General features: G+C 41.2%; 1 long non-coding RNA gene across 1 annotated transcript; it reads right to left on the bottom strand.

Annotated features, from left to right (window-relative positions):
• Window positions 1-3,265: 3,265 nt before the first annotated feature.
• Window positions 3,266-24,702, bottom strand: LOC138121143 (uncharacterized). The gene is made up of 3 exons (XR_011156098.1): window positions 24,654-24,702; window positions 23,185-23,282; window positions 3,266-3,363 (listed from the first exon to the last, which is right to left on the bottom strand). It is a non-coding gene; the product is annotated as an uncharacterized lncRNA (long non-coding RNA).
• Between the last annotated feature and the right edge of the window lie 872 nt (window positions 24,703-25,574).

Raw genomic sequence — 25,574 nt, 5'->3', positions numbered from 1 at the left:
GTTTAGTCGTGGCTCTGTATCTTAGTTTATTCCATCCTGTAAATGGGAGATAAAGATATTCCCCTTGTTTGCAAACTGTTTTGAGAGCTGCTTAAATGCCACCAAGGAAGGGGCAGAACCAATTCCTCTGGCAGTCAATAGCAACAGTTTAATTTGTTTCTGTAGAAGCAGAGCTAGTCCAAAATGGGCCACTTTTGTCTACGTAATTTATTGCATTTATCACCATGGTATCTGAGCTCTAAGAGTATTATCCAAATTCCACTGAATTCACCGAGTGTCTTTCCACTGCTTTCAATAAGTTTTGGATTTGACCCCAAAGTCACTAAAAAACCCAAACCTGAGGAATATGTCAAAAGAATGTAAGTGGGTGTGAGTTGAAATTGAGGAGTTTGGAGACAGGAATATGCAGAACAGTAGCTATTTAAAGACCAAGTTCGCTACTGAGTGTTCCCTTTTAATAGGGTTATATAAATACATTCCCGTCTCAATACATGTGGAAAAACAGGCAGTGAGGTGAGACTCTATTGCTTTATTTCTTATGGGAAATATTGTGCATAGCTGAACTACCTCTTCCCCTTTCCTCACCCACCACCCACAGTCCCTGGAAGCCTTCAGCAGCTGTGTATGGTGTGAAGAGGCACATCCGGCAGCACTGAGAGAGTTAAAAAGTTCACAGCTCTGCCCTTAAAATAAAGCCCCTGTTTTCACTGCATTCTCACTTTGCCTTACAGACTTGATCTGAATTTTGGCACTCAACGTGTCAGAATGGGAGGGGAGACTGGTTATGCCTTTTATTATTATTGTTATTATTTTATTGGTCTGCTTCTTTGCAAGGAAAAGAGGAGGGAGAAAAATGTTCTTGCTTGGCTTTCTGTGAAGACCAAATGAATTTCAGTACAGCTCCCCCCCAGAAAGTCACCCCCCAGGTGGGCACTAGTAGGCATTTCAATTCCCATTCTCAGGACAAAAAGCCAGTGATAAAAGAGAACTGAGAGGTGAAGCCTCTCTTTTTCCCCACTACCATGTGTGTGGTGCGCTGGCCGATGGCTCGGGTCAGGAGATGCTGATACTATAACTTAAAAGAACACTATTAAAATGATGGAAATCTTTGACTATGAAAGGTGGGGACTGCACCTGGATAGTAATCACATTTCAAAGGAAATCCATCTGGTATTTTATTGCTTATTTTCTCCATGCACTTTGTGTAGAAGAACAATATAAGGGCTGGAATATTTCATATCGGGAGACTTCCAAAAAGCTGTTTGCTTGGTCAGACCAATCAGCTACACAGATTTTTACAATATTATGTCAATTAAGGGTAACAATTGGAATATACTTCCTTTTTTAAAAACCTTCCTAAAAACACTGGCACAGCTCCTTGGAGCAGGCAAACTCCATCAAACTCTGTGGTGCTCATATACAGAAAAGTAGTGAAGTCTTCAGTGTCTGGAAAGTTTTACAACTACAGCTGAAGTCAAGGGGATCTAATTTTTGCCATCACCAGAGCAAGAGCAATCTGCTGCACTGAGGACTGAACCCTGCCTGCATGTATGGGCTGGGCAGTGGGACACAGATGTCACAGGGTGCAGCACAGGACAGACAGGAGGCAATCCTTTGGCCAGGGGAGAACCAGCTCCAAGAAAAGACTGTTCATGTTTTAATAGCACCAAGCTAGAGCTGGACTGGGCCTGCTTGCAGACTGTGTCTGCTTGCAAACAACCATGCCTATATATTACAAAGAGCACATTTTCAAAGAAAATCTATATAAAGTCTTTAAAGACCCTGAGAATGCAGCAACAGTCTTAAAATAAAATCGCATACAGGCAGAGCGACCTGATGACAAGACAACCTCTCCTTCACTGCCAGCTCAAGTGATTTTGTTAATTCCTGTGAATACATCACAGGTCTCAAGATGACTGATGTTTTCATTACCACCTTGGCCTCAGCCATTAGATGATTGTTATGAACCTCAACTTTCATTTTCAAAGTTTTAGCTGTCACCATTCAAATGAATGACAAAAACAAATTTTAGAGGGAAAAATGTAAGTTAAACCCTACAGGAAAGCAGAAGACAATTTAAAAATATTATTATATTAATTATTTCTTCTATATCTGGAACTTTTAATGATGATGTTTGATGGCTAGAATAAAGGTTACTGGCTAGCTGACAACAGCAATGTTACTGTAAATGAAACCCATGCAACAAAATTTGGCTATAACCCACACTTGCTTTAAATTTGTGCAACCTCTAGTACAGAAGTAGGAAACAGTCACAGATTTAATTTACTTTTCACTTCTGATGCTCTCTGCATATTGTGGGGGATATGGTTTTGGCAAGGAGTTTGCATTTATTAGCACATATAAATATACCAAGAATGTTTGGTCTTGCTGTTAAAGCTCAGATCTAGAAGACAGGAATATGTCAGAAGCTGAGTGTCATTTTTAAAAGCAAGCTTCAAACCCATGTATTTCTCTTGAAATACTTCACAAGTAAACCAAGTGCACCCAAAAGAGTTCAGAAGGCAGAAATTAGACATAACGTGAAATATTCTTCTTAAAAAAACTATTTCATTATTTCTAAGATCTGGAAAACTAATTCATGATTTCTAAATATTTGGAATTGCAAATACTGCTGTTAACTGCTTGTCATTGTTTCACATAACAACACCCAGGTGCAAGGACAGATTTCTGTCTCCCTAACTATACAGTGGAGAGAAGATTTATTGAAATAATGTGCAGAGCCATACTTCAGCAGCCCAAGTTCAATAACAGATGCTGGCACTGGGTCTCCCTGCCCATTCCTGTGTTGACATCCCTGCAGGCATCACAAGACCGAGCATCCCAGGGCACTGCAATGTGTTTTGGAAGATTCAGGTGAGATATTTTGCTATGAACCATCCTGTGTGACCCTGGCATAGATAAGCCCAGGTCCCTTGGGAGAAGGGTAACATCACACTGGAAAGAACAACATGGCAAGAGATATTAAAGATATTCTTATTTCTGAAGTGTTCAAAAAGCTGTTTAGAAGTGTTATAGTTCAGAGAAGCCCTTTTATTCTTCCTTAAGCAGGTTAAAAAACAAAAGAGATTTGGATGAAGATTTGTGCCTAGCTCTGAACTGCTTCTTTATTTCTGCTTGCTTTTTTTTACTCCTTTTGCCAATGTTTAGGATGAGAACAATTTATTTTGGAGTCAGCCTCAAATTTCTTGTTCATTTCAGTTTATTTTGGATCAGATTCCTAAATTCATTTACATCCACACACAACCTACCCACACTACTGAAGGGAAGAAGCTTCCTCCCAGCTTGAGGAGAACCTGCTGCCGACAAACTCCTTCTCCTCTGGACCATAACCTTTGACTCCTCCTGTGGGGGAGAAGGGAGAAATGCAATCAGCTACAGAATTCCAATACATCCCTCTGGGGTGTCAGACATCCAATTTCCAAGCAACCATTGAAAAGTCCATATGGAATTTCATTTTTAATATGAAGCAACAAGGAACAGGAAAACCCAGCAGCGAACACAAGCCGTGTGTTACTCCTGCCTGCGGGCTTGGGACAGGCTCTGAGCCTTTCCAGGTGCTCTCCTCTGCACAGAGCATGAGCTGTGGGGAGCTTCAGCACGCTTGGGGTGCTCTTACACTTTGTTATTATTATTTTAACTAAGAAACTAGCTGCTCGGTCCATTTGAGGAGGGTATGGCTTTGAGACAGATGTGGAAATAATCTGAAAACATGAGGGTCAGGCAGTGGAACACTTCCAAGATTATATGAAACATTAAGCAAGTGAATGGAGAACATATATTTTCCCATCTCACATCCCACCCTAACATTGGATTTCTCAGGCTTATCTTCACATCTGCATTATAACTGAACACTAATTGTGTTTTCTTCTGTGTTTTTTCCTGTAGATCAAAAAAGTTCCAATCTAGAGCCTCCCCTTTCATACCAAAGGGTTGTTTTTTTTCACCTCTGGCATCAGCTGAGCAGCCAGGAGCTGGCTGCAATGCCAGAGACGCTGATGGACTGCGGGGACACGCTGCAGCCCATGGACCTCTGGAAATGAAGATGAAATGAGGCTCCGTTGTGTGCAGTACATTGATAAGATTTTGGCCCCCATTTCAGTGTGACCCAATAGGTTTAAATTGCTTCATTTCTCAGCCAGCCAAGAGCAAATGGGTGGTAGATGTGATATGGCTGTTCACTGGAAATCACCCTTGATTGATTTACCTTCTCCTCCTCTGCAGTCTACGGGCTCAGTATGTGGCTAGGGCACATAAATTACAGAGAAAAAACCTTTCATGGTTGTGTATAGTCTATATATGTTGTCACCCCATCAGAGGAGAAGCTTTTATGAAGTATTAGCTCTAAGTTTATACAGAATAGAAATGATAATTTTTATTTGCTTGTCAGAAGCTAAGTCACATTTCAAAGTAATATTTGTGTGTTAAAATCAAATAGAACCAGGTAGCTTTGATCTTTTTTTTTGTTAAAGAAACAACCAGAAAATGCTGCTGCTGGTTATCAAACCAAGAGAGTTTTTAGGAGAATTTTTGTTTGTTTTTTTGAAAAGAAACAAGAGCTGTGAAATTTGAAAAAAATCAGTTTTCATTAACAAGATTTCAACAGTTTGGGATTTGCTTTTGCCTTTTTTGAAAGAAGATAAAAAGATGTTTCATTTGCATGTGTTTGCAGAAAAAAAAAAAATTCTAGCAGCACTGTTACATTGTTATTTCTGGGGGCTGAGTAACAAGAGATTGGAGAACTACTCCTAAGAATCATTTGGGTGATTTATAAACTTCACTGTGATTGGAACATGGCCCTCATTTCAGGCTGTAATACCCACAGTGCCACCCCCTAGTATTGAGAACAATCACTTGAACCCAGATTAAAAAGAATTGAGATTAACATCAGCGAATAAAGACAAGGGGTGGGTCTGTCTCGGGTTTGTGCAGCACATGAGAGCACAAACTGACTGCAGACTGCGTTTCCCCAGGGACACAGCACTGACATTGGTACAGACACACAACAGCAGGAGCTGGGCACAGAGCAGGGTCTCTGCTCCAGGCTGGCTGGGACTCACTGGAGAGCCGGGCTTTGGCTGGGAGAGGCAGCTGTGAGAAGAGAAAGGGAGGAAAGGATCTTGCAGCCCTATGCTTAATATTCATTAAATTGGGGTTTCGATCAGGTAAATTTGGATAAACACACAAGGTGAGATTTTCAGATTCTTTATCTGAGTATTGAAGCTTTTAGGACACTCGTAGTCCACCCATCTCTAAGTAATCTGTCTCAAAGTGATTTTCCATCCTTATGCTCAAAACTTGAAAACTACCCCAAGTGGAAAGACTTCTTTTTGTCCATACCAAAGTCAGCTCCTGCTGAAGGCAATAATTTCCCCCCCTCTCTCCCCAAGGTCAGTATAGATTTACAAGATTCAGATCTATTTTAACATTTTAATGTCCTTTCAGTTCTGAAATCTGCCGTGCTTCTCTGGTTACTGTAGGGTAAATAGTGCGTAACTGCTGACTGCAGGAACCCTGGAGAAAGTTACCACCACAACATTTGATAATTGATAGTTACTAGCAAAATTCCACTGTTCAGATCAATTTGGTGAAAGAAGAAAGGAAATTGATATATTTTGAACCATAAAATATTACTCCTCCTATGCAATATGAACTCCCACAGCATAAAGACCATCCTTGCAAACCACTGCCAGAAATCCCTGCCAGTCTCCCAGGATCCCAACCAACTCCTCCCCATTTTCCCCAACCAAAGCTCTGCACTCAGCAAAGCACACCTGCCCTTAATCTCAGAGCATTACCAGCTCTCAGCACAAACGGGTAGCGCTATGGCTGGGGGATGATGTATGGGGATGTCACCAGCTCCCTCTCCTCCAAAACATGCCCCTTTCCCCTCCTGCAGGCATTTTTTATGGGCTCCAGTGACTCAGGCGTTCCAGCTCTCCCAGCCATCCCGCTGGGTGACAGGAGGCCAGTGGCAGCTGTCCCCTGTGGCCGGTGGGGACGGGAGGCTGCAGGAGGGAGGCAGGAGCTGGGCATAATTAACGGGACAATTGAATGGGTTATGCCTCTCTGATTTCAATTAACCTCTGAACTTTGCCGTGACAAGATCTCATGGTTACCAACTAACTTCAGCAAAAACCAGATGTGATAACTGGTTAATCCAAGATCTCAGGGTATCGTTGGGGTTGGACGAGGCTCTTCTCAGATCACTTAATGCTCACTGAAAGAAAAAGGAGCAACTGTGGGTCTGATTATTGTATCAGAGCCGGAGTCCGATTTGTTCGCATTTCAAATCAACCTCAGGATTCAATAATGGTAGAAAAATTAAGTCAAGAAACCCAGAGAAATATATTACTGGCATTAAGGATGCAGGCATTCAAAGCCTGCAAAACAGATTAATGTATACAGACAGATAAATAAGAAAAAATATCTTTGTTCAAGAAAGACTGAGATAAGCACAGAGCTGACATCAAGGAGCAAACCAATCTGGCTATGTAAGGAATAGAGCTTCCTATTATTTACTCATGTATTTTAGAGAGCACTTTTTAGTTTTAAAGTCAGCACAGAGTTTTAGAGTTTCAATACAAGAGGTTCTTTTAAAATCCTCTATGAACTACAAAGATTTCTAGCTTACAACTAACTTACAACTAAGAATTAGTATCAATCAAAGGAATGTAAATTTTTAAATTAAACATATTTTGCATTGTTCTGCCTTTTAAATTCAGACACTAGAGAGAAAAATCGTGGGTTTGCTAGCCTTTCTTTTCAATATAATTTTGTCACTTAAATTGTTGACCCTCTTTGGTTATTGGAATAGATTTAATTGTGCTATCACGAGTAGGGCCGACATGGCCAGAGAATAAACTGTTATCACTTTGCCTATTGGCTTAAATTAATTTGCTCTTAATATTTAAGCAGTTATAAATGAAAAACTAATCTGCATTTTCATGTAGTTGCAGTTACAGCACCAGGTATGAGAGACACAGAAAGGTGTTGAAGCAAAACCAAAGGTTACAGTGCAAAAAAGGTTATAAACACCAGAAACCATGACCAGACTCATAACAGCTCAAACAGATGTGTTATCCCATAAGCAATTCCAAGCAAATTTGAAAAAAAACCCCAGTGTTGATGACTGGATAATAAACCTCAAATACATTAATAAAAATATTAATTTAAAAATAAAAACAATGCAGAAATATTTAAGAGGTATTAAAAAAATCCACTGACTGAACAGTGCAGACTATTGTCAACCTCTACTAAGACTTTGTTATGCAGTTCTTCGTAGCTTAAATACCACAATTCATCAAATTAATTGCAAGCCTGCAAATTCCTTATTCCTAACAGTAAATAACAACATCTATTGTAACTTCTTGCAATGAAAATCTCACTGCCTGGGCTGATATTATGATGTCTTTTTATCCTAATGGATTTAAAGCACCTACAGTAAACAAGAGCCAAAAGTCAAAGCTTTTTTAAAGCAAAATATGCCATTTTTAATATGTAAGAAATGCCTTTCAGACACTTGAAGATGCCCATGTCAGAGCAGACTTCAGTTCCTTACACAATATCAGCCCTATCTAATAAAGGCTCATGTCCCAGTGAAAGAAGCATCTGGCTCTTCTCACCTAATCAATAACATTCAGGAAAAGTCCCTTCTTCCAGCAGCAGCATAAATTACCAGATATATGCAAATAGACTTGCCAATGTTAATTGCCAGGGCTGATTGGTGATTAATTTTTTGATTATGATCAATCATTCCACACGAATTTTAATAAGACATTCCAGGCAATCTGCAAATTGGTAATAATTAGGGATCCCAACCAGTAACACATCCACAGCCAACTAAAACACATCCCTGTGACTGAGCCTGTTCTGTGAACAACAGGCTCCAGTCTGGAAGAAGAGAAAAGGGAATGATCAAAAGCTGCAAAGCCTGCTGGGACCATGGTGTCACCTCTAACAAGAAGTTCCTTTCTTGCCAGTTTTAGGCAAGATGGGGTTTGGCATCCTCTAGCACCACCGGCCACGTTCTTCATGTCCCTCAGATGGTCAGAAATTAAATCGGAGTTTCAGTTCCATGACAATGCCTTGGAAATGTCACCTCAATTCACAGTCTTCCAGATGGGAAAATAAACACAAGATCCCAAAAAAAAAACCAACCAAAAATATTTCTCAGAGCAATCCTGCCAGACCTGCAGGGAACATGCCTAAAGGCAGCACACAATTAGATTTTCAAGCCCTGCAAATTAAAAAAGGGCCAAACAGAAGGTTCATACAATATCTTTCTTTTTCTTTCTAGTGCACAGCAGGCAGCAATACTAACTTTTTAGCAACAAGAGAAATGTTTTCCCTGTGTGACACTTGTTTGTGTACTTTATGGTGAAAGTTCAGACATTGCTGTAAATACAACAGCTCAAAATGCAATATGATTAATAATATTTCCTTTCAGCAGGAATTCTCTGGCAAACATAAATATCCTCATACAACACTTAAAACCCAAACACTATTGCTGTGTACAAACCAGAAAGTGCAAGTGACTGGAAGAGGGCATGAAGTTTTCTAAACTTTCAGAGCAAGTGTTTGACTTTGCTCTGCATTCAACTTGGACAGACAGACCCTGACACCTGCGAAGAGAAGCTGAAAAGGCATCGCCTGCTGTCAAAAATGAGTGAAATGCAAGTGAGGGGTATAGAGGAGAGTAAAGGGCACATTGTATCTCAGCACTGCCCTGTCATGTTCAACTAATACTCAAAGCTTTTGAAATTTCTGTCTCCATGGCCTGATTCTGATTTGCACAAAATACCCCTCTTTATGTGTCAAGAATGTGTAAAGGAGTTTGAATATAAATGAAAATAAATCCCTGAGGTCTACAATTCTTTCAGTTCTTTCCCTGCTGCCAAATGGACCATTTTATGATGAGGTCCCAGGTATTTGCTCTTTTATTTGAAGAGCTTGCAGTTAGTACAGTGTAAGTAGCTCAGCTTTTGCTTTTATTAAAAGGGCAGACTAGGATTAGCCCCAACTTTTATGTTAAATTTTCTGACACAAGTTAATTTTCAGTTGACTGTTATTTTACACAGGAAATATCTTCTTCCTGAATAAGCCATCTTTTCATCAAGACACTGAAACATGGTTTGTACAAAGTGCAGTTTTAAGTGAAGCTTTTAAACAAATAGAGAAATATTTTCTTTTTCTCCCAACAGTTCAACAGGACTGCCAAGCAGTAAATAAGTGCATGCTTGCTGTCTTTCCTATATAGCAAACAAGAAATGCTTTCAAGCAACACATATTCCTATGGGTTTTAACTATAAAATGGTTTTTATCGAGGCGTTTTGAAAATCTTTGCTCCATCCTTGCCTTAATCTTCTAATTCCCAGCCAGTTCCAAGAATTTTAGACACTTAGAGAGGGAATTTAGTGGCCACAGCAAGCACAGAGAAACATGAAGAGTAAACATGAGCATGTACCAAAGGAATTTATCTTAGACAAACCCAGCCCAATTCTTTTCCAGTTGTTCCAGTTCAAGAACAACTCCTCTATAGTCAGGGGAACAATTCTACTGTTAAACTGATGTGTTTGATAAACATATTAGGTCCTTATTTTTTAAGTTAATATTCCATTAATCTTTCATTTTTTTAAATTCTGCATATTTTCTTAAACCAAATAAACTAACAAATGTTTAAGTTCTCTTTTCAGCTGAGGTTCCTCACAGTTCCCTTTATAAATCTCGTTCAGGAAAACTGAAATGCTGACACCTTCCTTGGATTTGGTCTGTCATTCCCCTCTAGCTCCTCGCACTTGTACAATTCACAAGGTCATGAGTACAAAATGTGCTTGCTAACTTACACAAGAATAAAGCTGTCAGATGGGCTGAGGGCTCCTTGTGTACCAGTTTAGTGAAATATGATTATCCAAGCTGTAAAATGGATAAACCTATTAAATTAATAAATCTGCTGCCCTGAAGACTACGACTGATGTCGTTGCCTTACCTACAAGGCACCCTTTCTTAAATTAATACTTGATAAAGGAGTAAATCTTTTAAAGACACACACTAAAGCCTTGCATTGAAGAGTTATCTTTTGTGTTAGAAACTGTAAGTACTTTTTACTGCAATGGATGTAAGTGAGAGGAAATGAATTCCAGGGGAAAAAAAAAGGAGTCTTAGAAAATGTTATTACCCAGCTAACACTGTGGGCTGCTTCTTATCTGTACACAACTAATCACAGCCCTGTTTCTTTTTTTATTCTAATGTGTGAGTGGATTTTACTGCTCATGAAAGTGAAGGATAATTAGTAGGGTAGTGGATAAAGTGGAAGGGCACTGCCTTATCAAAGGCAGATTGGGTCAGCTATACATGGGCAAAAGAAATCACGATTTTCTTCTTTCAGCTGCTTTGATTTATTACTCTCAAGGTCCAACAATGAAGTTTCACATCAGGGGAGAGAGAAAGAAAAAGAGTTTCAAAGGGTTCATCCTTCTTGACTTCTTAGAAAGCCTTTAGCATATTGTGTTTGTTAGGGCCCAAGATCACTGTTCTTTATTATTATTAATAGTCTATTACACAGACAACCTTGCAGAAACAAAAAAACACTCTACAAGGCACCAACCAAATTTAGGCCAAGACAAAATATCTGTTGCTGAGATTTTACAGTCCAAAATAAAAACCCTAAAAAGTGGAAGGAAAATGAGCACAGACATACAAAAGGAGCTGCTTTAAGATCACATGGCAACCAACCAGCAAAAATATGGAACAGAAAACAGATTCCCTGATCCACCCCAGGACCCACTGATAAACTTATACTGCAATAATGGTAAAAATGAGACAAAAATAAAACCTCACTGCATCCAAAGGCATCCAACATTGTGCTCAAAACTCAAAAGTGAATTTGTAAAAGGAAACAGGAAATGAAAACTAAAGAGGGTTGACATGATTACGGGGTGTTAATAAGAAAAGACATAAGCCAGGGGCCTTGATGTACAACTAGACAACAAGAGGTTACGTTTGGAGTCAGGGCTATGCTAATTTGCAAACTTGGGTCCATTTCATTAAGTGAGCTGAGAGACAGGCTGTCTCAGTCCAGCAGAGAGGGATCTCATTATCCATGTAGGGAGCAAGAGATAAGAATCTTTTAATAATTGCTGGGAAGTTTTTTTTTATGATGATATGGAATGCCAATTTATGCCTCTCCACTCAATGTGGATAAAAACCAGCCTCCTTCACAGTTCAAACCAGCCCCCCTCTGGCTGTGGCCATTAGGACAGGGAGGGAAAACAGAGACTAATGTGCTTGCCCGGGAGACCAATGCTGCAAAACTCCATTAAATGCATTTCATATTGGGAACATGTTTGTTTACGGTGGTTGGAATCCTTTGCCAAGGCTTTTTACTTAATTTTTAATGGGCACAGCTGTAGGATTCAGGGCCAAATCCAAACCCCAGTGCAGCCAACGGGCAGGACTGCTACTGACAACTAGCCTTGGGATCAAACCCTTTACTCACTCCTTCTTAAGGAATGGCTCTGAATTGACAAGTTTAGAAAAACTTGAAGAGCTTATATTACTTTGGCAAAAGCATTGTTTGCAGTGCTTTCCCTTTGGTCCCTCTCTCCATAACACAGCCACGGCAGCCATGAGAAAGGAGATTTCTAGCAGGTAGAGGTTTGTACAGCTACTCCCTTCCCTGCTAGAAGTATTGTGCCTACGTCAGGCTAAGCAGAGCACAGATTTTGTGACAGGGACAAGTTTAGCCTACGAGAGACTGATTTTGAGAGGCTTGTGCCTTTCACATGACAGTACCAAATGCAGTTCTGACCACCTCTAGATGCATTTGCATGAAAAAGAAGGGGTGAAGTTAGACAAAGTCTCACACTTATGTTTTATTACATAATATCTGCTAAAATCTGAGATACAGACACAACAACTTAGCAAAATCACACTAACAGCATTAATCTTTTAAGAGTAGACTTTTCCCTCTGCACAAACTTACACTGCAAGGAAAGGAGGAAGCAGAACTATTTCCACAGCCAAATCTGTTCCTTTGGTTGAAGTCCCTGGGTTGGACTGTACATTAGTGTTGGAAAACACTGTCCAGGGAACTCTGAAGCCATGCTTATCTCTCAAGCTAGCTGCATGATTTGTTTTTATGCACTGGGTCAACCTAAGGACTATGTACAACTTATCTGTCTCCGCAGCAGGAACTAAATTATAAGGCTCTCTTCAGCTGACCTTGCCTCTTTTCCCAGTTTCTGGCTGTTCATGAACCATCTTTAATTTCCCATATGACCATTTGCTATTGGAAGTCATTTGGTCAATATCTTTGTGAAAGGCACTCCCAGATTTCCCTTTGCAGGCGAGACTGGAGACGGATTGGGAAAATGGAAACTGATTTTTTTGGATAAAAATTTCATGTTCTGGGTCCTCAATTTGATGGGAACAGCATAAGAATCAGTTTTGTGGGCACAGTTACTCACCCAGGATGACAACAGTGCCTCCAGTGACCATTTAATGGTATTCATATTTGAGGAAAAAAAGAGAAGAAAGTGCTGATTTAAGTGTGCTCACAAGGAAAAGGTTAGTCAAGGGAAACCCAGAAGTCTGGAAAGAGGAGCAGAGGGCAGGAGTGGCACCAAAGGGCACACATTTCTCCCTGGAGACTGTGTGGCTGCCCGGGGACAGCTCTCACCACATGCCAAGCCAACAGAAAGTGTCCCATCCCAGACCTGAGACTGAAGGTGCTGCAGTACATCCCGTTCTTTACTCACAGCTGGAAGAAAAGAGCTTGAGGTTTACACAGAGCACCTTCTCGCAGCCTCACTGCAGAGGGGCCTGAGACAAACTGGTTTTAAGCAGCTGGTGTTCAGTCCTCTAAACTAACAGTGCCTACCACCACTATCCCATCCCTCAGGGCTATGAAGAAATACAGGCAAAGGCTGCAGTAGATCATGCCCAGCCAATATTAAATGGCTCTAATGAAGTTTACATTACACCAGTCATCTTAAATGTCCGGGTAAACACCCAGGGACTTGGCTACTGAAAGTCTTGGTCACTGGGCAGTATAAGCATGGCTGGAAGCACCAGCCTTGTGCCTGCAAAACACCTTGAGTTCTTGATACCCTAAGACTTATCCTGTAAGTCTCATCACTATCCTATAAAGTGATGTTTGCGGTCCTCTCTTCTAATATTTTTTAACACAATGGAAAAGCCTCTATAGTAACCATGTTGTGTGAGCTTTCCTTTCTGTGCACTTAAACCAGAGCTGAAGTATCCAAATAACATAGTTTCAGACTTTGAGAACATTTCAGTAAATACTCATCAAGCCAATAGGCAAATTCTATCACTTTTTATATTTTTATATTTTTATATTATATATATATAATTCCCCACGTCTATGCAATTGCTGTATTGTATCATACTTCACCCCAGGCAGCAGTGAAATGATGTACACCACCCTTCACTTTTAAAAGCTTCAATCTCCCAATCATCCTAGCTAAGGATATTCCAAGCCTTACTTTGCTATCAAAGACCTCATCATGGTAAAACATATGGTGATCTTTCCAAGCGGATAAATGATTTCCACTAGGGGCTTGTGTGAGACTACTGAATTCAGTTTTGCTTTTGAATTAAGTCACCAAATTTCAGCCCAGATATTTAAAAAAGAAAACCTAAAATTCATAATGTGACACTCCTGAGGCTTAACGCTGGTTCCTCTGGTCTCTTCTGTCTACTGCCCACAGGTTCCTGTTTTTGAGTTAGGAAGCATATATCCCAGTTACCTTGGCCTGAGTTTATTTGCAGTGTATGGAGATAAAAGTCCAGCTGTAATATAATTGGAATTAAGTGGGGTAATAGGCTCCAGATTTTAAAAAACATATTAAAAGGAGATCTCTCTTTCTCTCTGCTTATTTCTCATAATTACAATATGAATTTAAGGCACTATAAAATTAATAGAACCCTGGCTGGTGACTGAAGTCTCCTACACAGGCAGACAGACAGCCTGTCCCTGCCCGTGCCCTCCAGCTGTGACTGTAACCCTACACATGATAACAACAGCTTTACCTCTAGGCAATCTCATTTATTGACCCTTTAAGAGGGATGTTAAAAGACCAATTGAAACTAATAATGTGTAATGCTTTCCGTGAGCTCAAACCTTGACCATACACAGAAGATTTTAAATTACTCACCTCATTACATGCCACAGAAAAGCTGTGGGAAAATCACCCTCTACTACTGATGAGATACATATATATATGTGTATATATATATACGTATATACACATAGGGAGATTTGCAAGCTGGAAGTGCAGATATGGTAAAGTCACCTTTAGCCTATGATGGCTATGGTTTGATTTCATGTTTTAGGGAGGTTTTGGTAAACTTGAATAATAAAGCTATTTTTCTTGTCCCATTTCCTTGCAAGGTATTTTTGGCCTGATGCTGGTGTCCGAGCAGGTCAGGGCAGAGTGGGCCATAGTCTGCAGATGTCACAGCCACTGTTCCATGGCCCTGGGGCTCTGAAAAGGATGCATTGTGCATCTAGGTCCACTTAGAAAAAAAAAAATCTTGTTTTCTGTGCTCTCATTTCACAAATAGGTGTGGTCATATCTGGAAGGCAGTGGCTGTGTGTTATGAATGCAAGAGGGAGGAGATGGAAAGGGAGGCTCTTGTTAGCAGCTCCTGCAGATGAGCCATTGTGTCCAGCCACATACCTGTAACATATACAAGTAAACCAGATCTGTGCACACAAGCATATTCACTCAAGTGTAGGATATGATATAATTATAGCCAATTAAATCATTTTCTCTAAGATGCTTTTTGGAAATCAAGCTGTTACTTACTCATCAGGCTGTCAGTAAACACAACTCTCTCACATACAACATGTTTAACTTCTGCTCAGGTTACATTACTTGAACACAATCTTCACAGTAATTAATGACACCTCTATCAGTTCCCAGCTTTTCTGGACCTCTGCAAACAAACAAAAATAATACTTGAGGGAATTTTCCTTTACCCATTTGAGAATGGGAAGGCTTGGTTAGTTTGTTTGCTTCTTACTTACTATTTCTATATTCAATACAACTTCTACAGGTGGGGAGGGAATCACTCTGACCCCAGTCCTGGGAATGCTCAGTCATGCCAGCACCTTCAGGTTAGGGAACAGATCACAAAAAAAATTGAGAAGTTCAGCTTTACAGAGTTCAAGGCTTGCTTTGCTAGGTGTGCATTTGAAACTGATTCCTGTTCACTTCACAAATATATGTATGTTCATTTTGGGTCACAAACATACTTAATTTTGCCAGTACATATATATATATATATATTTATTTATTTATTTATTTATTTATTTATTTATCTGTCCTGTAAACACATACAAGTGAGCCCTGGGCCTGCAGCCCAGCTGATTGCTGTTCTGGGCGTTATGTTAGTTCTGGCTCAGTTTTCTGAAGTTATGTCTACTCTTTTCCCTTGCATCAGGCAGTTCTTTCAGAGGCACTCTGTGTTGCAGTTATAGATGAATAATGACGTATTGCCTGGCCCGGAAATGTCAAGTGGACTGGTGAGAAGCACATTTTGTGATGTTCCTGGCAACAGCATCACTAAAATCCAGTGTGCAAAGCTGACAGGCTGTCTTAGCCCCTCTACAACCTGGGCTTGTCCTCAGCATCTACCAGCCAGGCCCACCTTAATTCATCACAATCTGCTTCTGTCTCTATCCTAAAAAAGTCATGGAGTTTAAACAATGTTATTTAACCTCCTGTGCCCTCTCCCCATATTTCTACCAGCGCCAAACACCCGTAAACTCATTCCAAAAAGCCACACATTACCCAACCAATGCTGCCTAAGGAAAGCATTCAGGAGTGTTTATGGGGCAGCTGAAGTGTAATGATTTAGTAGATGTTTATAAATGTTTATACTGTACAGATTAACATTCCCCAGGGGGCCTGTAATGAAGAGAGTGCTCCAACTGGAATCAAACCAGCCAGCCTGGGCTGAATGAGCATGAATGAATCCTGCTGGCCTACCCTCACGAGCTGTTTACTCAGTTTGAACGGATTTCCTCCATCCATGCTCCTTATTTTGGGAGAGGCAGTACAGGAATCTGGTCTCAGAAGAAGCACGGTTTGGAAACATGTTAGAAAATCCAGCCTGTCACTTGGATTGTAGGAATTACTCACAAACTGCACTATACAAAAGAACAAAGAGCCCAACCCTTGGGCTGTGGAAGTGGAGGCTGAAACTCCTGTTGGCTTCAAAGGGAGCTGGGTCTCGCTCTCAGAACCTGGTTTTCAAACATCATTTCCAAGTGAAAATCATGCTGAAGCAGCCAAGCCCTGCTACTGGGACTTGGCACTTACAATTTGTTTCACATCAGGCCACTATGGTAAAAAAACATGACTTGAGGTAGTGAGATGTTGTGCTGGAGGCTCCCAGCAATGGCTGACGAGAGAAACACTGAGCTACCGTGGTGGGCAGCTTCTCCAAGTGCCTCCCTGAAGGTGATGGACATCTTTTATTCAGAGTAAATGAAGGAACAACTTCAGTTTGTTGGCTGATGGCCCAAAGAGTGAAAATATCTGTTTCTGGTCCTGGCTGCATGAAATGGGTTTTAAATTGCAGTGAGTTTAGCAACATGAACACCAAACTCAAAAATTAAGGCTGGGAACGGGTGGATGAAGCTGGGCCTGCCTTGATGCCTCAGAAGCAAAAAGCAAGCAGGTTTTAAAAGATCCTAACAGCAGTGATGACTGGGAGAAGTACAAGAGGAAGATAATTTCTTTTGGGCATGGTGCCAAGTGAAAAAAAGTCAGCCTTTGAAATCACAAGTAAAGAAACAAACCCCTCTGGATTTCTGCTGTGGTCAGGAGAGTAAGATTTTTGTACATGACACATATTCAGAGACTGAAATATCTCAAGGGGGCCAGGGAAGGGTGGGAAGAAAATAGAAAGGATGATAACATGGCCATAGTCAGCATGGCCCAAAAAGAGTGGCCAGAAACACCAAGTAGAGTGAACTGTATCTTCAAGAAACCATATCTTCTGCTGCCAATGGATTTCTGCAGAGGGCCTTCTTCCAGCTGCACTTTTTTTTTTTTTTTTTTTTTTTTTTTTTTTCTGCTGTGATAAGATTTCTCACTTCTCCAAAAATTATTCTACCTCTGGCTCTGATAGTGACATGCCTGCACTGGACAAACAGAAGCACCATGCACTTCAGGTGTTCTCAAAGTAAAATACCAAATGTTCCTTGCAAACTCTTACACCACAGCACTGGAGGCTGAAAATGTGTTCTGTGATTCTGGAGCCTCTCCAACAGGTCAGAGAGATGGAGAAGGCTCAAGACATAAAAGCATTACTTTCAGTGGCTCTCTGAGATGTTTTTAAAGGCGCAAAAATAAGTTTGCTTTGAATCTTGGATGGAAACAGTGGACAAAGGTAATTTTGTTTGCAGTGGTTTATTTGCCCATCTCACAAAGCTGTCTGAGCTCGTTACAGTGTTTGGCAAACACTCCTGGTACAAGTTCTGTGCTGTAACCCCACTTGGGTCTTTAGAGCAGTGGAAAAGACAGATATTTGAAATCTTCTAGAGCACTGTAACCATCAGGTAATTAGCTGTAGCAGGCTCACAGCGCAGGAAAGGCTCACGAGAGCTCTGAAATGAAAGCGAAAAATGCCTCCTGGAACTAATTTTAGAGTGGCTTGAAGTGTTTAATCCTGCAAATTATTGCCAGTGAGGAAACATCAAGGTACTGCTGGATCTTAATAGCAGCAAAGCAGCAGGAACGGTTCACCCTAAGCTGCCTCCTGCTGATGGCTAAGCAATCAGACACGCTGTACACCCCTCACAAGGTGCAGGGGCAGCTATGTTTTGTTCCCAGTGACTTACAAAGTGGCCTGGAATTGTTCCTCTCTTCTTTGTGTCTGGGAAGGAGCCTTTATCAGCAATGCCAATTCAGGCCTACTTTGCAAACAGCAGAGAATAAGGAAGAGGAGACCAAACGTTGGGGTACAGACAGCATCTACCACTGCATCATGCTGGGTCCCTCTTCCATGGGGATCTCCATCCTTCAGAAAGCAGGGAAGGGTTTGTAGAGGGGCACAAGAAGGCAGAGCACTTTACTCCTTCATACCTAGGACCTGTCTCATTTGGAAAGATGTCTTTCTGATTCCTTGCTCTGCTCATGAGTCCTCATTAATGAAGCTGAGGAGATTGGATTTATTCTTTCATCCCTCCAGGAGTCAGTTTCTCCCGTGTGGAGAAAATAAATGTCAACCTTGTGAGGACTGCTTTTAGCAATAAGAAATACCAGATATGGGACCAGAAAAAGATTTCTTAGGGTCTTAAGCCCTATTTGCCCTCATACAAATCTTCAGCTCTGCAAACCCATTCTGTATTTTTACCAGACATCTTCTGAGGGAAAAAAGGAAACTCCATGTCTCCTCCCAATGGGAAGGTACTCAAGAATCCTTTTGCTATGATGGTTAAAACCCCCTTCATTTACCTTCCAGACAGAATTTATTCATAGACAATTAATACCCTTCTGTTCTTCTGCCAAAATATTCTTGGATCTTTAATAAATACTCTGTCTAGCTCTGTGGAAGCTCTGCACTTGATTGCTACAGAACTTAGGAGTTCCCTTTTCCATAAGCCATAGAAAGAAGTGTTAGAAACAGAATGTGCTGTAATTCCCCATGCAAATTTTGCAGGAGCCCATCCAGGTGTGTGCAAGAATCCAAGCATTAATCTCAAAAACTATTTCCACTACCAGCCTTCCCAGCTGTAAAGCTTTTCTCATCATTCAAAAACAAAGGACAGGTAACAAGCTACACTTTAACATTTGCTTGAAAATTCTTTCCCAAACAGGAGAGCTGCAGTGTCTTTCCAAAATCCACCAGGCACCAGGAAACATTTCCTTTGCAGAGACCAGAATGAAGATCCTGCATATTTCATTGAACAACAAGTATTTTTGAACTCAGATTTTGTTTCTTTTTAGGCACGAGTATCCTTTTGCACATGCACCCATTAGATCTGCAAACCCAAGTGATCGAAACGTCAGAACTAAGGTTAACCATAAACCCCTATTCATCTGCATTATGAGTCACTCTTTAAATATAGGATTATGCTTTGTTTTCCAGATTCTACCTCAGGATGGACAGTGTTCACTTAATGAGCAGATATTCAATATTTTGTTACAGTGTCATTATTCAGCATGTGGCTTGAGGCCTCATTTACCACATACTACTCCAAACCTGCTTGCAAGACACAATTGCTAATTTTCTTGTGTGTTTTTCTAGGGCTCTTATCAGTATGGCATATGAGTGCTTCACAACCCTCATTTCTCCTAACAACACCCTGTAAGACGAGAGGATATTATTATTCTTGTTTAACAGATGGGAAACTGAAACACAAAGAGACTCAGGTCAAAACATTCTGCTAGAGATGGGTCCCCAAACTGAGATGTCTGGGAATTGATTTCTCAGAATGTTTAACGTTGTACAGCTTCATATGTCAGGAGAAATAGCACAGGCAGTGTACTCTGCAAATGGAAACGCAGGAAGCAAAATAAAATTAATAGCCAGTTGGGAAGAATTTAGTTCAAATTGACTTCTCTGAGACTGGATGAAAGTTTTGCAGGATTCAGATGCTTGAACCATGAGATCTCACATTTTCTTTTCAATTCTCTGCCTTTTACTAGGCTCTCCCTGCTTCCACAGCAAATATAGGCAAAGTCCATCAGGCATCAGACTCCTGCTCTCCCCAGCTCTGAGTCATGTCCTGAGCTGCTCCACCTTCTGAAGTGAATGAGACCAGGGTGCACTGCTGAATATAGCACATGGTCAAGTAATTAAAGACTAGACCAAGCACAGGTACAAAGGGAAGCCAAATAAACACTTTGCAGGAAACCCTAATTTCATGATTTCCCGATACCCATTTCTAAATAATAAGCTTTTCAAGGAGAACAGTTCCCCTTATACATAGGTATATATATATAAAATATAAATTTTATATACAAATGCAATTTTAAACTAAAATATGAATGTAATTTATATATGATAAATATAATATATAGGATTAAAATGTTATTATATATGTGTCATAATATAGACTTATGTATACTTATACTCTTATTCCTGATTCAAAATCAGTCAAAATTTGCCAAAGACTGTAAAAGGTACCTGGCATGGTATATTATGCCCAAATGATTAAAGTTTTCAATTTAAAATTAAAGGTGAACAAAAATCTGCCCAACAGGTTTCAGTTCAGCCTTCCGTGTCTTTCTGTTTCAGGAAATCAGGATACATGTGCCTGGGTAAATCAGAACCACTTGTATTTTATAACATTCCCTGCTGAAGGAGTATGCAGAAGCAGAGCTCCAAATTTCCAGTATTCAGGAAATTCAGTTATTTCATAATTTCATTTCATTTTGAATTGAGAGAACACCTATGCCTCCCTTGCCTCAAACTTCAAAATTCCCTTGAAATTTTATTTGTGTTGGGTTGAAACTGTTCTAAATAAATCAACCAGAGCTGATACCAGCACTGGAAATTTTAATGTGAGTATTTGGAGCTTGACAGAATTACAAGGAAATAAAGTAGCCTGGAAAGTTTCAAGCAATCCTAGTTACAGGTACGCTACCAGCTATTTCTAAAATACCACTGCAGTAGCATCTACATTTTGCAATAAAAAACTTATTAAGTATGCTATGTGTTATTTTCAATACAGTGATACTCAGGAATGCATCCTCATTTTCCAGGTACTTTTACTGTCTCTCCCACTTAGAGCAGAGCAAGGAGTGGAGCTCTGCTCTTTCCTCACGCACAGGTCTGTCTCTTTTCATACACTCATGAAAAAAGACCCGAATCTGAACTTTTTTAACCTAAAGGACTGACCACCAACTTGTGTAAGGAGCAGCAGCTCTGAGTTTCCCATACAGACGCAGTGACTGCAGCAGGCAGAGCCAGCCCACCTCAGCTCCCAGCACAGAACACACACTTTGTGGGCACATCAAGGGGGCTTTTAAGAGATGAAACCAGGGTCTGCATTAATTAAATGCCATAGAAAGTTAGACAACCTGGCAGTTTTGCTGATTAGTATTTTGTTCATCGTTTTCTTATCAAGGGGACAGGCAATTTGACTCAGTCACCTTTTGCAGGATACACTGGGGCTTGTGTGAATCTGGGCTTCTCTCAGTTCTCAAAGGAACAGTCATGAGAACTGTTTAATCAAAAAAAACCCTATGTCAGGATCTTCTATTTTGAAGGGAGGTGAGAAATCAGAATTCAGCACTCAGCTGAGAAGGGCTCTTTCCGTAATGCTCGGGGAGTGGAAACCGCTCAGCGTGGCAGCTGCCAGCAGCCAGCAAGGAATTCCCCTGTCATGAGGGCCATGACTCACACGTGCCCCTGCTGCTCCTCTCCCTCAGATGTAGGGGCCATACTTGTGGTCTGGGATGTGTCAGGAGAAAGGACCTGGCAGAGCTCTCCTCTGTTACACAACCTCGCTGTCCCTGCCCAGAGAGGCACGGTCCACCCAGGGCAGGGAGCTGCTGCAGGTGGCATGGGCTACAAAATCCTTTTGCAGCTGATATTTCCTTTCTCCCCTCATTTTCCTTAATCCTCTGCTCTTCTGGAATAACCAGAGTAACCCAGTCAGCTCCTGAGCAATCACAATGCTGTTATAAAAGTCATCCCATAAAAAAAGGATTTTTAGCATGGGTTTCAGCGGTGTAAAATGAGGCTCCACACAGAACAGAGCTGACACAGGTACGGAGGTCCCTCATCAGTTTTGCTCAATAAATTCACAGCAGAGCTGCTGCCACAGCAGCATGAGCAGTTTGCAACATTTGTATTTGTGCTCTGGCTATTTATTACTGTGTTTTTCACAAGCCCTTTTAATGCCTCCAGGAGTAATTTATGGGGACAGAATAGCACGAAAAGAGCAGATCCCACTTATTTAAATCTCTGGATGATGAAAATCACATGAGAAGAGCAGGTTTCACATTGTTTCCTCTCCATAAATGGCTTTCTGAGGCAGTAAAAGCCATGTAAAAGCAAATATAAACACTGTACAAACACCAAGATATTCAGGTTTGCTTGGACTTATCCAAACACTGCCCAGAGATTTTCAGGTTTATTCAGGTTTGGGCTCTTTTTTGTTAACTCATTCCATGAAACATTGCAGGCTGTAGTTATTCTTAATATAACCAACTAGATACATGCACTAAAATTTCTTTTAACTAATTTTACTGCACAAGAGGATTACTTTAACAAAAAAATTCTTATATATAAAGTATAAATCTTGTTACTTTTCAGATTGATAAGTAATGTGTGTGACTGTGGTGATTCTTTTTTCCTTTTTTTTTTTGTTCTTCATTTGGCAGTTCTCACAGCTTCTGCTCCAGCACATGAAGCAGACTGATCTGGACACCCAGGATGATCCAAGTTTCCAGCAACTGACATGTTGGTTATTAATTTTATAAAATAAGCAAATTAGTGAAGCATGACTAACAAACTTTTTGATCCAGTGAACACTCATTTGTGCAGTCACATTAGGAATCATAACCTTTTAGTGCTAAGAGTAATAGCAGGGACATGGAGAGGTCACCAAGTTCCCTTCCTAGGGCTGGGGGTATAATTTTGGAGGTATCTGTCACCATACAAAAGTTTGAAATGACATGAAATTTCTAAAATAAGTAGCACTTGCCTGTAAAAGGCAAATTAAAAAGGTTTCTTTCCCCTGTCTTTTTTCATTAATTAACATTCTGACTCCCTAATGAAGTTTCCAGATAAAGTCATACAATCACAAAATGGTTTGGGCTGGAAGAGACCTTAAAGATCCTCTTATTTCAACCCCCTGCCATGGGCAGAGAAACCTTCCACTATCCCAAGTTGTTCCAAGCCCTGTCCAACTTGGCCTTGGACACTTCCAGGGATCCAGGGGCAGCCACAGCTTCTCTGGGCACCCTGTGCCAGGGCCTCCCCACCCTCACAGGGAGGAATTTTTTCCTAATATCCAATCTAAACTTACTCATTCAGTATAAAGCCATCCCCTCTTGTCACAGGATACAATGTTTTCTAATTCAGCTCTACTATATTTCATGTTTTGCCTCATGAGACCAAATTTATTACAGTGAGGGATGTAATTTAATAGTATATTTCAAACAACTACGAGTTTACCTGCTTGGCTGCTCATTTTTCACAAAGTCATTACAGGAAGCATTTAAAAGTCAGAAGACTGCCTCAAAATTTGTTTGAGTAATCCAGGCTTCATGATTCTGCAAGAGAGAATGGAAAGTTAACTTGAGAGGTTTCCTCTGCTGCTTGTCACACCAAAATGCCATACAGGCAGGCAGATCCTTTACCACACTGTTTTCCTACAGGTTCATGGAGAGAAATCTCAACCTAGACCTTCGTCCAGCAAAAAAACCTGCACTCAGTCTCACCTTCCTTCACTATTGCCTCTGTATAATCAGAGGAAATAATCCACATTGCACACAAAGCAGCCATCATTTTTCAAGTCTTTGCAACATCCCAGCCCTCCCAGACCTGAGCTGTGCAAAGCCTCAGGATTATTCATAATTTCACCAGCCTGATTCAGCAGAAAGAACGTGGAACCATTTCGAGTCACATTTAAAGCTGTTTATGGGTATGGGGAAAAGTTGTGTCCCCTGAACAAAATGTTGCTTTCTCTCAGCTTCATTGCTGGGTTAAAGGAGAATTAAACTGTTCTGGAACTTGCTTGGAAGAGAGGGAGCAGGGGGATAGAGAAGGACAATTTATCTCTAAATTACATTGCTATTCAGAGTAAACCACAGAGAGCTGTAATGGGACAAGTAATTTTTTTACATGGTATAATTAATTAGAACCCATAAACCCCAATTAAACAGCACTTTTGAGACTATCAAGTGGTGCATGTTTGAAACTGCAAATATGACAGTATAAGTACGTTTTTATAGCTGGGCACACTCCTCAGGATTATTTTCAGTGCTCTACTAAAATGGGAAATGGCACCAGTTAGGCCCCTGCTAATAAATCGCTTGGAAACAGGCGATATTAATAATCTTTATGGGGGTAGGATGGAAGCCAGATGGGGCAGGGAGGGAAGTGTGAAAGTGGCATAATATATTGGCCTGGAAACCATAATCCAGGCCAAAGCAGAAATGTAATCTTGGTGTGCATCAGAGAGGGCTGGGAACATAAAAGGGGAGGTGATGTCTGAAAGGGGACTCGCCCTGGGAGATCAGGAGGACGGCTTCTGAGGTAAGGAAAGCACCACCCTACAAGGTGAGCATCTGCATGGGCAAGGAAGCAGAGGAGAGAGATGCTCCAGGGGCTTTAACAGCCCCTAGCAAGGACGGGGCTCTGTCCCTTGGCCTGTAAATGGGCAATGCCGCTGGCAGCTGCCCCGGTGTCCCGCCCTGGAGGAGCTGTGCATGCCAGCGATGGGACGCGTGTGCGCGGGCTCCGTGCACGAGCAGCGTGAGGAAAAGCTCCCTCTGCCCTTGTTTATTTACACGGGGCCCCGGTTGTGTTTGGCTTGGCAGGCGGCAGCCCCGCGCCCTGTGCCAAGCGCTAATTCCCGGCTGCCCCGCAGGCCCTGGCGCGCACCTGACGGTCATTAGCGCCCGGGCCCATTCTGTTCTCACCTTTCGGGCACGGACCCGCAGCCACGCACGGCTCCGGCAGACACTCCATCACCTCCCTGTCAGCAGCTCCGGCCCCGCAGCCCCTGCCCTGCCAGCGAGCACGGAGCTAAAGAGGGCTGGGGAGAAGCCTTCGCCTTCAGAGAGACGCCCCTCTTGGCACGGAGAGCAGCGGACGCTCCGCAGAGGCCTTCTTGCTCCTTAAATTCTGACTTTGTTTGGGTTTGGAATATTTTATCCTTCAGAAGATAGCGTGGTAAGCAAACAACTGGTGACAGCTGAGCCTGGGTGACAGAACCAGACATTAAATTCTAGCATTCCCCTTCAGCTGTACAATGCTCCTCGTGCTAGCTGCTCCCCAAAAGGGGCATCTCTATCTTATCAGTCACTCAGAAAATTCCTCCAGTCACCTATCAACATAAGAAGGACATTTAATCTAGAAATGCAGAAAAATATACTTTCAGATGAAGGAGAAATGGAGGGAACAGCTTGTCTGGATAGAAAGCGTTGCGGCGAGGACTCACAACATCCATGAGGAGATATGGGGAGAGTATCAAGGAGATAAGAGCTTTCTGCAGAAATGCTTTGCACTACATGTTATGCTCTGTGGAGGTCTGCAGAGTGCTGCCACATTCTTTATATACATGGGGAGGCTATTCAGCCCTTACTTTTTAAGAATCCATTTACTAAATTGGAGAATCTTATAAATATTTGCGTTTCTTAAGTCTTATGCCAATTTATGTGCATTGAGACCCTTAAGCTTTCTCACCAACATAAATTATTCTAAGATCTGACTTCTTGCCAGCTCCAAATACTGTCATTTTAGTTTGACAGACACATATCTTTTCTTTTTATCCACTTTGTGCACAATTTTCTCCATTTAGTACCAATAGGGATGGAGACTCTAACAAGTCAGCAGTCAGT

This window comes from Aphelocoma coerulescens, chromosome 20, assembly GCF_041296385.1.
Source record: "Aphelocoma coerulescens isolate FSJ_1873_10779 chromosome 20, UR_Acoe_1.0, whole genome shotgun sequence".
NCBI lineage: Eukaryota > Metazoa > Chordata > Aves > Passeriformes > Corvidae > Aphelocoma > Aphelocoma coerulescens.
Note: the sequence above shows the minus strand (reverse complement) of the source record. Positions and strands in the feature narration are given on the sequence as shown.